Below are 15,905 nucleotides of genomic sequence, written 5' to 3' on the forward strand. Positions count from 1 at the left end.
TATAAAATCACCTCAAAACCCCATATTTTCAAAAATAAGAAAAAGCATCACCCATATTTAAAATAGTTAGAAACAATTATTTAATAAAAATCGTTTTCTATTTTTCAACCCTCGGTCTCCGTTCCTCGATCGCAACTCGAATAACCTTTTAAAAATACATTTTAATGCAACAATGTAGAAAATATATTTTAAACATGCAATTATGTACAACATAATTAATTAATGCAATTAAAATATTTAATCAAAATACAAGAGAATTTAATAATTGCATGCATGTGGTTTACGTGGACCTTAAAATTTTCGGGGCGTTACAGTTCCCAGGCTCGCTGCGACCTAATTCTAACATGAGGAATATGCAAATAAACTTAACTTGACCAACATATCAAAAATCGAACTAAAAACGAGACTATTACGCCAAACAAACTTAATATTTAACCATGACTCCGTACCAACCCGAACCAACATCGAATCATCATTTAGTCATGATTAAAATACACCTAAAATGATGAAAAAAATATATATCAAGGGCTGTAATACACGAAAATGGTGCATGGAGGCCAAAATCATGAAACGCTCTTTCGAGAGTCACTTTGGCACATTGCACCGTAATTTCTCGTACGACCACTAAACTTAACAAAATCACAAACGGCAAAAAACATGACCTTCCTAACTCAATAAAGAACTATCAAGTCCAAGGCCATAGACTAAAAGCCAACCAAGAACTCAAACGAGCCTCTGAACCCAAGCACAAAGTTGCTGTCAAGAAAATTACAGCAACTTCCTTGCGTCGTTTGCAAGGCTAATGACCATTGGGCTTGAACCACTTACCAGAGCCGCTTATCGACATCCTAAGGTATGTCTTGAACCATGTCTAAGGGCCCTAGGCCAACCACAATCCAAGCCAACACCTACGACAATACAAGCTTCACCCGAGAACACACACATGGCACGCGTGGGGGTGTTGCTTGTTTCGCTGTCAAATGAAGGATCCAATGGCTATGAGGTTAACCATGGTCCATGCTAGACATTCTAAGGTGTTGCATGAGTCATGGCTAAGGGCTGGAAGCCAACCACAACCCACTTGACACCATAAATTCAAAACTCAACATACACAACCAAAACCAGAAAAATGAATACCGATGGGGCGCTGTTCTTGTTTTATTTTTCAAAACCGATGGGGACATGAACCAAACCATGAAAGGGCATCTTGATCACGTCCTAGACATGTCAAGGAATGGTTCCAATCATGATTACAGGCCCAAAAGCCAACCAAGATTCAAACCTCCCTGTACAAACCGAAAACCAGAATTTCGAGACACGAAATGCACCATGGACGAGTTGCTGGGGGGGAAGGCTTTAACCAACGGACTAACACCTTCCTAGCACACCCTATATCATTTCTATAAGCAACCTTGAGCCCCTGGAAATCGAGCCAACCCTGAAACCATAAACACATCAAAACCGTGAGGTGCACAAGTGAAGAGCCAAAAAAAATTCTGTACATATTTCGAAAAATTTCTTGACATAAATTTCGGTTTTTGATATACAAATCATGCATATGTGATGCTTAAAATACCTATATGGCTTGACTGTAGAGAAATGAATGATATAGACATGCCTTGGATTTGTTTGAAACGAAAACAAATCAATACGACGACGCGACGCGGCGGAGACGGAGTCCTCTTTTCTTACTTGTTTTTCTCTCTTATTTTCTCTCAAGCACCTCACGATTTTTCTTGCTGAAATGTTCAGAGTTTTCGAGAATATTGGGTGAGGGAAATGTCTAGGAATGAATGGGAAGGTTATCAATTAAATGAGAGTTTGAATGGCAAGATAAAATCTTTTCTATCCTAGTGTTTGTGAGATAAGGAAATTGCTATGATTTGATTTGATTTCATGGTGAGTGGCCGATTTTTTCTTCTATCAAATACAAGGGAGAAAATTGCTTAATTGTTTAATTATTGATGATTTAAAATGAGGTAATTAACTATGCCATGAAATGTTTAAGGAAAGATATCGATAGAGAGTTACTAAAATTACTCAAATCTTCCAAGTGTGGTGGCCGATTTCTTATAAAAAAAAATGAGGGTAGGGAATTGCTTAATTAATAATTTTTTTGTTGATTAAAAGGTGAGAGATTATCATACCAAGAAAAGGATAAGGAAAGATATTAAAATGGTGAGTAGCCAAAAATTAAATCTTCTAAGAATGAGGTGGCCGAAATTCTATGAATAAAATAGGGTAAAATATTGCTTAAATCTTGTATTTTAAATCTTTAAAGTTTTATCTACCCATTAAGTATTTTAGAGAATTAATAAATCAATTATTGAACCTAAAAGAACTTATTTGCTATTTACCTCAAATTAATTAAATAAATCCTTTAAACATCCTTTTACATTAAAATAACTTATTACTTATCTTAAATAAATTCTAGGAATGTTTTCTTAGTATTAAATTTTACCTTCGTACTCCAACTCCAATCCGGCCTCACTTATTTAACTGAAAAGATAAAACTATACTAATGCGACTTAAAATAAATAATCAAGACTAAATAACTTTAAAATGTCTAAAAAATAAAGAAATCATTTTTAATTTAAATAATAGAAATTATGCATGACTTATACGTAGTCTGATTTAACGGGTTTTACACCTTCCCACCAAAGAGAAGCATCATCCCGCAGCATATAAGTAGCACACATGACTCGATCATCATCCTCCATATTCAGATAGCGGAAATGCACCAAAAGGGATCTAATTAAAATCTCAGCAAAAAATGGGTCGATAGTACCTGAAAACTCCTTTGGACCCAGCCTCCTGAACAGATCATACATATCATGTTGTAGCCTCAGAGCCTGCTTGTGACACCCTGACCCGTAACATTGAAATAATACAGCGGAATTTAAAATTTTCTTTTAAAATATGGAAGGAGTTTCAAAATACATTTCATAAAATGTTTACAAAATAAATACATGATCATTCAAATGATATACAAAATGCAAAACAATCATTTCTATGATCATGTCCCAAAATGATACAAAATAATCTTCCTTCCAACGGTGTATGCATATGACCCCCATCCACGATCACTGTCCTGGTCGGTCACTCTTAACTACATCACATGAAAATAACTGAAATGAGAATAAATCTCAGCAAGTGGAACTCTAACATAGCAATGATACAATATACTCTGTAAAACATGACTTTGAAATCATAAATACCATCAACTCTGAAACATGAATAATATAGCAATAACTGTAGCAATAGCAATAGCAATAGATAGCAATACGATGGTATTTCTCTTTTCTCTAGTTAGATTGAAATCAATAGTATCTCTGACTGTGGGTGCAAATATCCCATCGATATAAATCGATAACTGTGAGGGATAAAAGCCTATGGTTGTTGATCAACTAATTGCATGCAATGCTCTGACTATGATTCAATCAATCCAATAAAACATTTGAACTCTGAATAGCATTTAAAGTCGTCGTTTTACAATCTCTATCTTTTCTCTTATATTCCCTTTTAACAATAGTTGAGACATCAATTGTCTCCAATAAACATAGCAATGGAATCAATACATAACAATGAATCAATTGAAAGGAATATCACATTAAAACCTTTAAAACACAATACATATAACATCATGTGAGCACAAAGGATGAAATTCTACTTACAACTAATAGAACATCTCCAAACTAACTCTTGGTACACCACCTACAACAATAACCCATAAATAATACCAAAATCAACTCTATAACCACAAACTCAAGTCAAATAATCCATTAAACCAACAATAACAACAACCTATAACATCTCATTACCAAAAACCATGATAGAACTCAACCAAAAACTTACCTAAGCTTCCTAGCACCAAGGAGAACCTCGATCTCAAGTCGGAAATCCAAACAAATCCAAGAATCAAAGGTAGGAAGCTAAAGAAATGGATGAAAACCCTTGCAAATGGAGAGAAAACGAGTTGGAAGGGAAAAGATAAGGGAAAGTATGGCCAACCACTCCCAAAAAGCAACTAAATATCTCGCCCATACTTATACCGCGGGTGCGCTGCCACAAGCACCGCGGGTGCGCTAAGCTCACGGCACAACAAATAAATTCCATGCACGATGACCGCGGGTGCGGTGCTGCTAATACCGCGGGTGCGGTCTCTACCGCGGGTGCGGTCCTTGCACTGCCGCGGGTGCGGTGATGCCACGGCCTTCCAAATCCAAAATGATGAATAGTACACCGGCGGGGACACTCCTCTAAGAGCGTGGGTGCACTCAAGCCACGGCAATGAACAGTACTCAATCAACAAAAATCGATCCGAAACGCTGAAACGAACAATCAACACCAACTAACACCTCAATAAAATAATAACCAATAATACTATGGCCCAAAACACAACTCTAAACATCTAATCACATAACCCAAATAAACATACAAAACTTAAACCGTACCGTACACCGGGCTCGGCTATTACAATCTCCCCTCCTTAGAGGAATTTCGTCCGCGAAATTGACGTCACTGCACGAACAACTCAGGATACTTCTCTCTCATCTCATCCTCTGGTTCCCACGTGGCCTCCTCGATCAAATGGTTCCTCCAAAGGACTTTAACGATGCCGATCTCTTTGTTCCTCAATACTCTAACTGTGCGATCCAAAATCTGGACCGGAATCTCTTGGTACGTCAAATTCGGCGTCAAGTCCAATGGCTCATGGTGAAGAACATTGGAAGGATCTGCAATATACTTCCTGAGCATCGAAACATGAAACACATTGTGGACTCTATCAAGATCGGGCGGTAGGGCTAATCTGTAGGCTCTGTCACCAACTATGTCCAAGATCTCAAAAGGGCCAATAAATCTCGGACTCAACTTGCCCTTCTTGCCAAATCGCATCACACCCTTGAGAGGTGCAATCTTCAGAAATACATGATCGCCAACCTCGAACTGCAAAGGTCTACGACGAACATCTGCATAACTCTTCTGCCTCGACTGAGCAGTCTTCATCCTCTCACGGATAACTGCAACAACATCGGCTGTCTGCTGGACCAACTCGGGACCCAACATCTTCCTCTCTCCAACCTCATCCCAAAACAAAGGGGATCTGCACTTCCTGCCATAAAGAGCCTCGTACGGTGCCATGCCAATCGTCGCCTGGTAGCTGTTGTTGTACGTGAACTCCACCAAAGGCAACATAGAATCCCAGCTACCTGAATAATCAATAGTACAAGCTCTGAGCAAATCCTCAAGAATCTGAATGACTCTCTCTGACTGACCGTCGCTCTGAGGGTGATAAGCTGTACTAAACGCTAACCGCGAACCCATAGCTCTGTGCAGACTCTTCCAAAACTCTGAAGTAAACCTGGGGTCACGATCAGACACAATCGACACAGGCACACCATGAAGTCTAACAATCTCTGCAATATAATCCTCGGCATACTGATTCATGGAGTACGTCGTCTTGACTGGGAGAAAGTGCGCTGACTTGGTCAATCGATCAACGATGACCCAAATGGAATAATAACCTCTCTGAACTCTGGGAAGACCAGACACGAAATCCATCGTTATGTGCTCCCACTTCCACTGAGGAATCGGCAAAGATAGCAATGTCCCAGCAGGTCTCTGGTGCTCAATCTTCACCTGCTGACAAGTAAGGCACTGAGAAATGAACAAAGCAACATCTTTCTTCATACCTGGCCACCAATAGAGTCGACGAAGATCCTGATACATCTTCGTACTGCCTGGATGAATCGAATATGGCACGGTATGAGCCTCTGTCAGAATGTCTCAGTCGAATATCATCGCCAACAGGAACACAAATACGGCCTCTGAAAGTCACCAAACCGTCACCATTCGAACCAAACTCTGAGTTACCCTCTCCTTAGCTCTAGCTCTCAACTCTGACAACTGTAAATCAGTCGCCTACTCTCTACGGATCCTGACCGTCAAAGTAGTCCGAATGACCAACGCTGAAAGGCGAGCAATGGTTCCCGGAACTACCAAAGAAATATCCTCTCGATGCAAGTCCATCAACAATGGCCTCTGAATCAAAGAACTCAAAGAAGCACTCGATTTACGGCTCAAAGCATCGGCCACAACATTCGCTTTCCCTGGGTGGTAACTGATCGTCACATCATAATCTTTGACAAGCTCTAACCACCTCCTCTGTCGCATATTGAGCTCTTTCTGCGAAAACAGATACTTCAAACTCTTGTGGTCTGTGAAGATCTCACTCTTTTCGCCATACAGATAATGTCTCCAAATCTTCAGGGCGAAAACCACAGCTGCTAGCTCAAAATCGTGCATCAGATAATTCTTCTCATAGTCTTTCAACTGGCGAGAAGCATAGGCAATGACCTTACCTCGCTGCATCAGCACTGCACCAAGGCCTCTCTTCGACGCATCGGTATAGACAACGAAATCCTCAGAACCACTGGGCAATGAAAGAACAGGAGCTGTCGTCAATCTATCCTTCAGCTCTTGGAATGCACTCTGGCAATCGATGGACCACTCGAACTTCACAGTCTTCCTCGTCAGATTGGACAATGGCAGGGCAATCTTGGAAAAATCTGAAATGAAACGACGATAGTAATCCGCCAAACCAAGGAAACTGCGTACCTCTGAAACAGTAATAGAAATAGGCCAATTCTGAATCGCCTCTATCTTCAACGGATCAACAGCAATGCCATCCCTCGAAACAACATGGCCTAGGAAAGAAATCTGATCCAGCCAAAACTCACACTTCTTCAGCTTGGCAAACAACCTCTTCTCTCCCAACAACTGAAAAACCACTCTGAGATGCTCTGCATGAAGCTCTCTGGTCTTGGAATAGATCAAGATATCGTCGATGAAGACAATGACAAAGCTATCCAGATAAGGCTTTAACACACGGTTCATCAAATCCATGAAGACTGAAGGGGCATTGGTCAGACCAAAAGACATCACGAGAAACTCATAGTGATCATACCTGGTCCGGAACGCTGTCTTAGGGATATCGGACTCCCTAACCCTCAACTGATAGTAGCCAGACCGAAGATCAATCTTCGAAAAGACAGTGGCGCCATGAAGCTGTTAACAAATCGTCTATCCGTGGCAACGGATACTTGTTCTTGACAGTCACTTTGTTGAGCTCTCTGTAGTCGATACACAGACGCAAAGAACCATCCTTCTTCTTGACAAAAAGAACCGGAGCTCCCCAAGGCGAAGAACTCGGTCGAATGAAACCCTTGTCCACTAGATCCTGCAATTGCGCCTTCAACTCCTTCATCTCGGTAGGAGCCATACGGTACGGAGCCTTAGAAATAGGAACCGTACCTGGAGCTAAATCGATCACAAACTCAACATCTCTATCCGGCGGCAAACCCGGAACATCATCCTCAAACACATCAGCAAACTCCCTCACAACATCGATATCATCTATATTCAACTTAATCAGTCTATCCACATCCACAATAGAAGCCAGAAACACATCACAACCTCTACATATCAACTTCTCAGCCTCAAGACAAGAAATAAAAGGAAGGACCAGCGAAGTACCTGTGCTGGCGAGAACTCCTCCCTGGCCATCATCTGCAAAAGTCATCTTCTTAGCAACACAATCGATAACTACACGGTAAGTCGAAAGCCAATCCATGCCAAGAATAACATCAAAGGCAAAAATAGGGATAACAATCAAATCAGCGAAGACAACTCGCTCCTCAATACGAACAGGGCACGCAAACACAATCGATGTCGGGCACAAGACATCTCCCGAAGGCAAAACAACACTAAGCTGGAGGGAAAGAACAGAAGGAACTATACCCAACGATCTCAAAAACAATTCAGACATAAAAGAATGAGTAGCACCAGTATCTATCAAAGTCGTAGCTACTCTGCCTGAAATCAAAATAGTACTAGAGATCAATGAAGAATCATGATTAATACCTTCCTTAGTCATCGAAAAGATACGACCCTGCACCTTCCCTTGGCTAGCTCCTCGTGGACAATCTCTGGCAACGTGGCCTGCCGTGCCACAACGATAACAGGTATGAGTGCCAAATCTGCACTCTCCTCGATGATGCTTGCCACACTTAGGACACAGTGGCTTCTCGGGATCAACTGAAACTGGCGGTGGTCTAGGACTCGACTCCATCTTGCCCTTGCCTTTGAAACGATCCCTGCCCCTCTGATTCGAGCCCTGGCCTCTCTGAGCAACAGCTTGGTGCCTCTCCTGTCTCTCTCTGGTGATATCCTTCTCATCTTGCTCGGCCAATAATGCTTTGGACACAATCTCCTTGAAAGTAACGGCCTTGGACATGTTGATATCACGACGAATCTCAGCTCTAAGGCCTCGAATGAAATGAGCGCCTTTATCTTTGTCATTGGAAGCAATGTAAGGAGCAAACAAGCAACCCTCCTCAAACTTGAGAATATACTGACCGACATCCATGCTCCCCTGACGAAGCTCCAAGAACTCCGTAACCTTCCTCGCTCTAAGGGCATCGGGGAAATACTTGTCGTAGAACAAGTCTGTGAACTCTGACCACTTCAATGTCGCAACAGTCACACCAACCTTGGTCGCATTCCACCAAATGCGGGCAGCCTTAACCAACATGAAAACGGCACAACTGATCCTGCCTTTGTCCTCGTACTGGAGATGATCGAAGATCGCCTCTAAAGCCTTGACCCACTCGACAGCAACTAAAGGATCGGTGCTACCTGCGAATTCCGGTGGATCCATTCTCTTGAAAGCAGAAAAGACGGCATCAGTGCCAACAACCTGAGCAACTGGAACTCTACCTTGGCCTCTACCCTGTCCAGTACCTTGCATACGAATGAGCTGCTGAATCTGCTCGCTATGCACCTTGGCCTGCTCCTTAAGCAACTTGCCGAACTCGTCGACAACTCTAGAGGAAGAACTATCCACACCCTCTACTGCTTTCCTCTTAGGTGGCATACTATACAATTGCTCACAAGACACCAATCAATAGATAACAATGAATAGATAGATGCAAAGAAAACATACCCGGACAGTTGAAAGTAGACGAAGTCATATGCATTGGTCCGAAAAACACTGCTCTGATACCACTAAATGTGACACCCTGACCCGTAACATTGAAATAATACAGCGGAATTTCAAATTTTCTTTTAAAATATGGAAGGAGTTTCAAAATACATTTCATAAAATGTTTACAAAATAAATACATGATCATTCAAATGATATACAAAATGCAAAACAATCATTTCTATGATCATGTCCCAAAATGATACAAAATAATCTTCCTTCCAACGGTGTATGCATATGACCCCCATCCACGATCACTGTCCTGGTCGGTCACTCTTAACTGCATCACATGAAAATAACTAAAATGAGAATAAATCTCAGCAAGTGGAACTCTAACATAGCAATGATACAATATACTCCGTAAAACATGACTTTGAAATCATAAATACCATCAACTCTGAAACATGAATAATATAGCAATAACTGTAGCAATAGCAATAGCAATAGATAGCAATACGATGGTATTTCTCTTTTCTCTAGGTTGGATTGAAATCAATAGTATCTCTGACTGTGGGTGCAAATATCCCATCGATATAAATCGATAACTGTGAGGGATAAAAGCCTATGGTTGTTGATCAACTAATTGCATGCAATGCTCTGACTATGATTCAATCAATCCAATAAAACATTTGAACTCTGAATAGCATTTAAAGCCGTCGTTTTACAATCTCTATCTTTTCTCTTATATTCCCTTTTAACAATAGTTGATACATCAATTGTCTCCAATAAACATAGCAATGGAATCAATACATAACAATGAATCAATTGAAGGGAATATCACATTAAAACCTTTAAAACACAATACATATAACATCATGTGAGCACAAAGGATGAAATTCCACTTGCAACCAATAAAACACCTCCAAACTAACTCTTGGTACACCACCTACAACAATAACCCATAAATAATACCAAAATCAACTCTATAACCACAAACTCAAGTCAAATAATCCATTAAACCAACAATAACAACAACCTATAACATCTCATTACCAAAAACCATGATAGAACTCAACCAAAAACTTACCTAAGCTTCCTAGCACCAAGGTGAACCTCGATCTCAAGTCGGAAATCCAAACAAATCCAAGAATCAAAGGTAGGAAGCTAAAGAAATGGATGAAAACCCTTGCAAATGGAGAGAAAACGAGTTGGAAGGGAAAAGATAAGGGAAAGTATGGCCAACCACTCCCAAAAAGCAACTAAATATCTCGCCCATACTTATACCGCGGGTGCGCTGCCACAAGCACCGCGGGTGCGCTAAGCTCACGGCACAACAAATAAATTCCATGCACGATGACCGCGGGTGCGGTGCTGCCAATACCGCGGGTGCGGTCCTTGCACTGCCGCGGGTGCGGTGATGCCACCGGCCTTCCAAATCCAAAATGATGAATAGTACACCGCGGGGGCACTCCTCTAAGAGCGCGGGTGCACTCAAGCCACGGCAATGAACAGTACTCAATCAACAAAAATCGATCTGAAACGCTGAAACGAACAATCAACACCAACTAACACCTCAATAAAATAATAACCAATAATACTATGGCCCAAAACACAACTCTAAACATCTAATCACATAGCCCAAATAAACATACAAAACTTAAACCGTACCGTACACCGGGCTCGGCTATTACACTGCTGCTCAAAGAAACGTGTCATGCCCTCTAGCACTCGAGTAGCGGCATCCCCTTGGGAGGTTGCTGCGCATGCTCTCTATGTTCCTCATGAGTATTAGCCTATATATCAGTACTAAGTGCATTTCTAGAAGGTATATATCTAAATGGAGTCCAAATTATATACGTAACCTACAAGCAATTAAATTTAAGCTTTTAACCATTTTCCATATATGGATCAAAATTATCGAGCGACTTAATCAAAAATGCTAATTAACTTCAAAAAGCATTTGAACATGTAACTTAAGCATTTAAACCATGTAAACATACATGTGCCATAATTAAAATCATTTAAGAATTTAAACTTACAGACTCAAGGTTGGCGATTGAGCTTTATGAACTGGCGGTGGCACAAACTTTTACAAGAACGTTGCTCTGATACTAACTGAAACGTCCCTATATATATATAAATATATATATATATATATATATATACATCTTAAATATACATCAATAATACCTGCAGTAAAAGCAATAAAATAGCAAACGTGAAACCTGTAATGCCCAAGAATTTAATTACCGTAATCTGAAATGATTTGGGTATGATTACCATAATCTGGAATTAATCTGAAATGATTTATTAATTAATTACGGTAAATATAGACGGAACGGATCGGACCAAAACACATGAGAAAGGTGTAGATTGTGTGTGCAAAGAAATGAGTTGGCGCACATGCGCGATGGAATGGAGCGCACATGCGCGAGCAGGGCAGAAGCCTGCGCGCACATGCGCGACTTCACAGCGCGCACATGCGCGGAGCGTCCAGAGCCCTCGACGCACATGCGCGGACGAGCAGCGCGCATATGCGCGGAAACTCCAGAGCCCTCGGCGCACATGCGCGGTAGAGTGTCGCGCATATGCGCGAGGGAGTGCCGAGACACACGCGCTGAAGAATTGTGTCTCGCGCATATGCGCGAGTGATGCCGCGCATATGCGCGAGACGTGCTGCATCAAGGAGCGGGACACGTTGCCTTATACATGCATGGATATATATATATATATATATATATATATATATATATATATATATATATATATATATATATATGTATAGACATACGATAATTCTCAGAAAAAGAAAGAGGAATCGAGGGATTTTAAGGAAATTCTCCGTGACATTTTAGATTACGATTTATGCAAAATCCGTCCATCAGATTTTAAATCCGACTTCAGTACCGAGTTCCTATCAACGTAGACTACAACTGGACGTAAGTTTTGCTACGTTTAGACATGTTTTGAATTTATGATATTGTCTAAATTGAATAGGAGTTAGATAGGATGCTCTTGACATAGTAGACATCGTATATCTGAAGTCAGATTGAAGAACGGACTGTGTATGGAATTGTTATGAATTTTCAGAGCTTATTCGATTGTAATTATACTGAATTGATATCAGAATCATGGTATTATTGATTTTGTGATACTGGAATTGATATCTGATTTGTACTGTATCACTGGATATATTGATATTAGTCAGATTGGGATCAGATGAGTTGTTGATTTGTTTGTACTGAGGTTGTATTGCCGAGATGGCGGGATTGCACAGAATTGATATAGAATTTAATATTGATTATGAGTTGTTGTATTATATCTGTGATGTTGGGATTGACGGGGTTACTGAGATTGTATTATTATACCGTCGAAACATCAGTGAATTGATATTGACCAGACTCAGTATTGATTGTAATTATATCGTGATATTGTCGATATGAATTGGATTGTGTCTTGATTCGATATTGATCAAAACAGGCTTTGAATTGAGCTGTAGATTGACACAGTCTATTCGATATTGTGAATTCAGATTGACCTGGACAGACGTGAAATGGAGTCTTCGTCTTCGTCAGATCATGAAGACAAAGGTATAAGTCAATGTGGTATTGGGAGATGGACTTGAGTCGGTTTAGACTTGGGTTTCCCTAAATCACATACTTTACTTTATTGCATTGATATTTGCATTGATTGATTGATATACTTGTTTTCTTGAGTTATAGATTACAGGTATTAGAAGAGTAATCTGTATTAGAAGAGTAATCTTATGACAGAAGTGCCGTTAGTGGTGGGATCGCCACGGGCACATTGCACGATGTCATAAGATGGTGTATTGGCGGTGGTGCCAAAGTCTGTCACTGGATGGTTGGTTATCGATGTGGATAGATGTATAGCTTATTCTATTACTGTTGATTGATATTATATCGATGTGGATAGATGTATAGCTTCTTCTATTACTGTTGATTGATATTATATCGATGTGGATAGATTCATTGTTCCTTCTATTACTGTTAATCGATGTTATATCGATGTGGATAGAATCGGACTTTGTTCTATTACTGGTAATCGATATCATATCAATGTGAATAGAATCAGGGCTTGCTATATTACTGGTAATCGATAATATATCAATGTGAATAGAATCAGGGCTTCGTCTATTACTGTTAATCGATACTGTATCGGTGTGGATAGAACTGGAGTCTTTTCTATTACTGTTAATTGATACTATATCGGCGTGGATAGAACTGGAGTCTTTTCTATTACTGTTAGTCGATATATGCAGACCGACGTCTGGAACCGAGATCCCTAGACTAGGATTGAGTCTAGTCTGAATTTTGTAGCTACGAGTATAGTTGACAGTGTGTTATAGATTATGTTTCAGATTCGTTACATATTGTTGATACCTGATTACATGCTTTATATTTGTTATATGATTGCATGTTTCATTGATTTATACTGGGAGTTATTCTCACCGGTTTATCCTGCTGTTGTCTTGTCTGTATGTGTACTTGACAACAGGTGGGACAGGTTCAGGGTCGAGGAGATGAGGAGAGATCGAGTTAGAGTGGAGACTTCGGACTTTGATCTGAGATAGGGTTTGAACACTTGACATTAGTTGTTAAACTCTAGTTTGAATAAATGTTTTGTAATAGAGGATTTGTATTTTATATACTGAGATGTATATATGTTTTATTTCACCTACGTTCCGCAATTTAAAAAGAAAAATTTTTAGACCCTGTTTTATAATTGATTAATTAGTCCCAATGATGATTAAGAACTTGATTAGCGTCCGGGTCCCCACAAAACCAAACCTAAAACTAGCATTTTTCAAAAGTAGCATGAACGTCATAAATCCTCTCAAAAACCACTCTTTCGCATAAACGTCATCAAAATATTTGAAGTACTGTAAAATCATAACTGTGCAGAAAAACTAACAAGGTCTTCGGGTCAATGCATCATCAGTCTCCTGTCTCAACAGAAATATCATCACCTGCATCATTCATAACTAGTGAATCTAATAACTCAGCACGTCTTAACCGTTATAACAAATAATACTTGTACATCCACACTCAATAGTGAAAATAAATTTAATAAAATATCGTTAGCATGAACATGCATAACTTTAAACATTTCCTTTCATCATGTACTTTTCCTTTCATCATAAACATATACATAGGGGTGTTCATCGGTCGGTTCGGTTCGATTTTCGGTTTTTTATTTCGGTTTTTCGGTTTTCGGTTTTCGATTTTACAAATATATAATCTGATATCCGAACCATTTTTCTTCGGTTCGGTTCGGTTCGGTTTTTCTACCGAAATGGTTCGGTTATTTCGGTCGGTTATTTCGGTTTTGATACAATTATTTAAACTAACAATATAAAGATATTATAAAATATAATATGTTATCTTTTTAAATGATTTCTTAGTAAAATATTTAAATATAAAGTACAAATGAATTACATAAACAATAATCAACTAAGTATTATTCAAAATAATTCTTCATTCACTAATATCATCTCAATAAATAATATTAAATAAAAATAACATTATTAATTTAATTAAATTTCGGTTTTTTCAGTCGGTTCAGTTTTGACATTTATAATCCGAAACCGAACCAAATTAATTTCGGTTTTAACATTTATATCCGAATTATAAAATTCGGTTTTCGGTTCGGTTTAGTGTTCTGTTTTTTCGGTTTGGATTTTTGGTTTTTTCGGTTTTATCCGAAGTTTGAACACCCCTACATATACATATACATTTCCTTTGGAGTGAAATCCGTTCATTAATTTTGACTATCCTTTCATCCTTCCGTCAATTGATCAATCTCAACTATAACCATGGTACCAGTCGGCGAGGCTAAAGTAACCACTTTTCCATTATGTGCCATGGCCTATAGTTGGCAGGGACACCAGCAACCACTTTTCCGTTACTAGACCTTGGCCTGTGGAAATTCAGTGTTGGGATCCCACGGGGATTTTTCTTGTAAAGGGGTTTCACTGGGGCTTTGTCCCTCACGAATCCCAATTTCATTACCGTCATAATAAAGTCACTTCATTCAAAACATTTTCATCGTTTCCATTACTTTATAAAAAATACATGCATAAATATCATTTTCTTTTAAACCAAGCATACAACACAACACGTCTTTTAAAATTTATCATTTTCCATCATAATATTCCATAACCTTTCAAAATAGACATTTTAACATTCATTACAGTTATCAGGACACTGCCAGGACTCCTAATATTTTTCATGTGTAAAATGACTGTTTTTCCCTTGAAACCCTAATTTTCTCATTTTATCCCTGGACCTTAAAAATTTGACATGAATCCATCCAAACTTACCATAACATTTTAAAATACTCTCATAAACATTTCTCAGACGTAAAATTAAGCCTCTTGACTAAATTCTGTAATTCATCTTAAAACTTGAACAAAAGTCTCGGTTTTAACCCGAATCAACACGAATCTTAACCAAACTTTAATCATATCTTCCTAACACCTAACCAGACCCCTTTCAACTCAATCCAAGTCAATTAGAACCCTTGGAAATGCTTAGAAACCTGCTGGAAATTTCTGCACCCAATCCATCAAACCTTAGCCCTAACCATTCCATGTTCTTCGATCATAGGCCTTAACGAACGAGACCAGACCTAACCAACCATCCTAGGACCTAGACAAAACCCCTTAAGACCCATTTGGACCAGCCTAACACGCCTTGCATGAAAAGGCCTCAAACCCGTGTGCCTCAAGTTTGTGCGTCCAAGTCGAGCGGCTCCAGCCCCAACCATCGAACTAGCATGGATCCGCCCTCTCTAGGATTACCACATAGCCCTCCTAGGTCACCAGGATGCAGCCCATTCATCGCTCACGACCCATATCCCTTGCATGCCCCTTGGTCGAACCCTATCCCATGAAAACCCT

The sequence above is a fragment of the Primulina eburnea genome, chromosome 12 (assembly GCF_022965805.1).
Source record: "Primulina eburnea isolate SZY01 chromosome 12, ASM2296580v1, whole genome shotgun sequence".
NCBI classification, from domain to species: domain Eukaryota; kingdom Viridiplantae; phylum Streptophyta; class Magnoliopsida; order Lamiales; family Gesneriaceae; genus Primulina; species Primulina eburnea.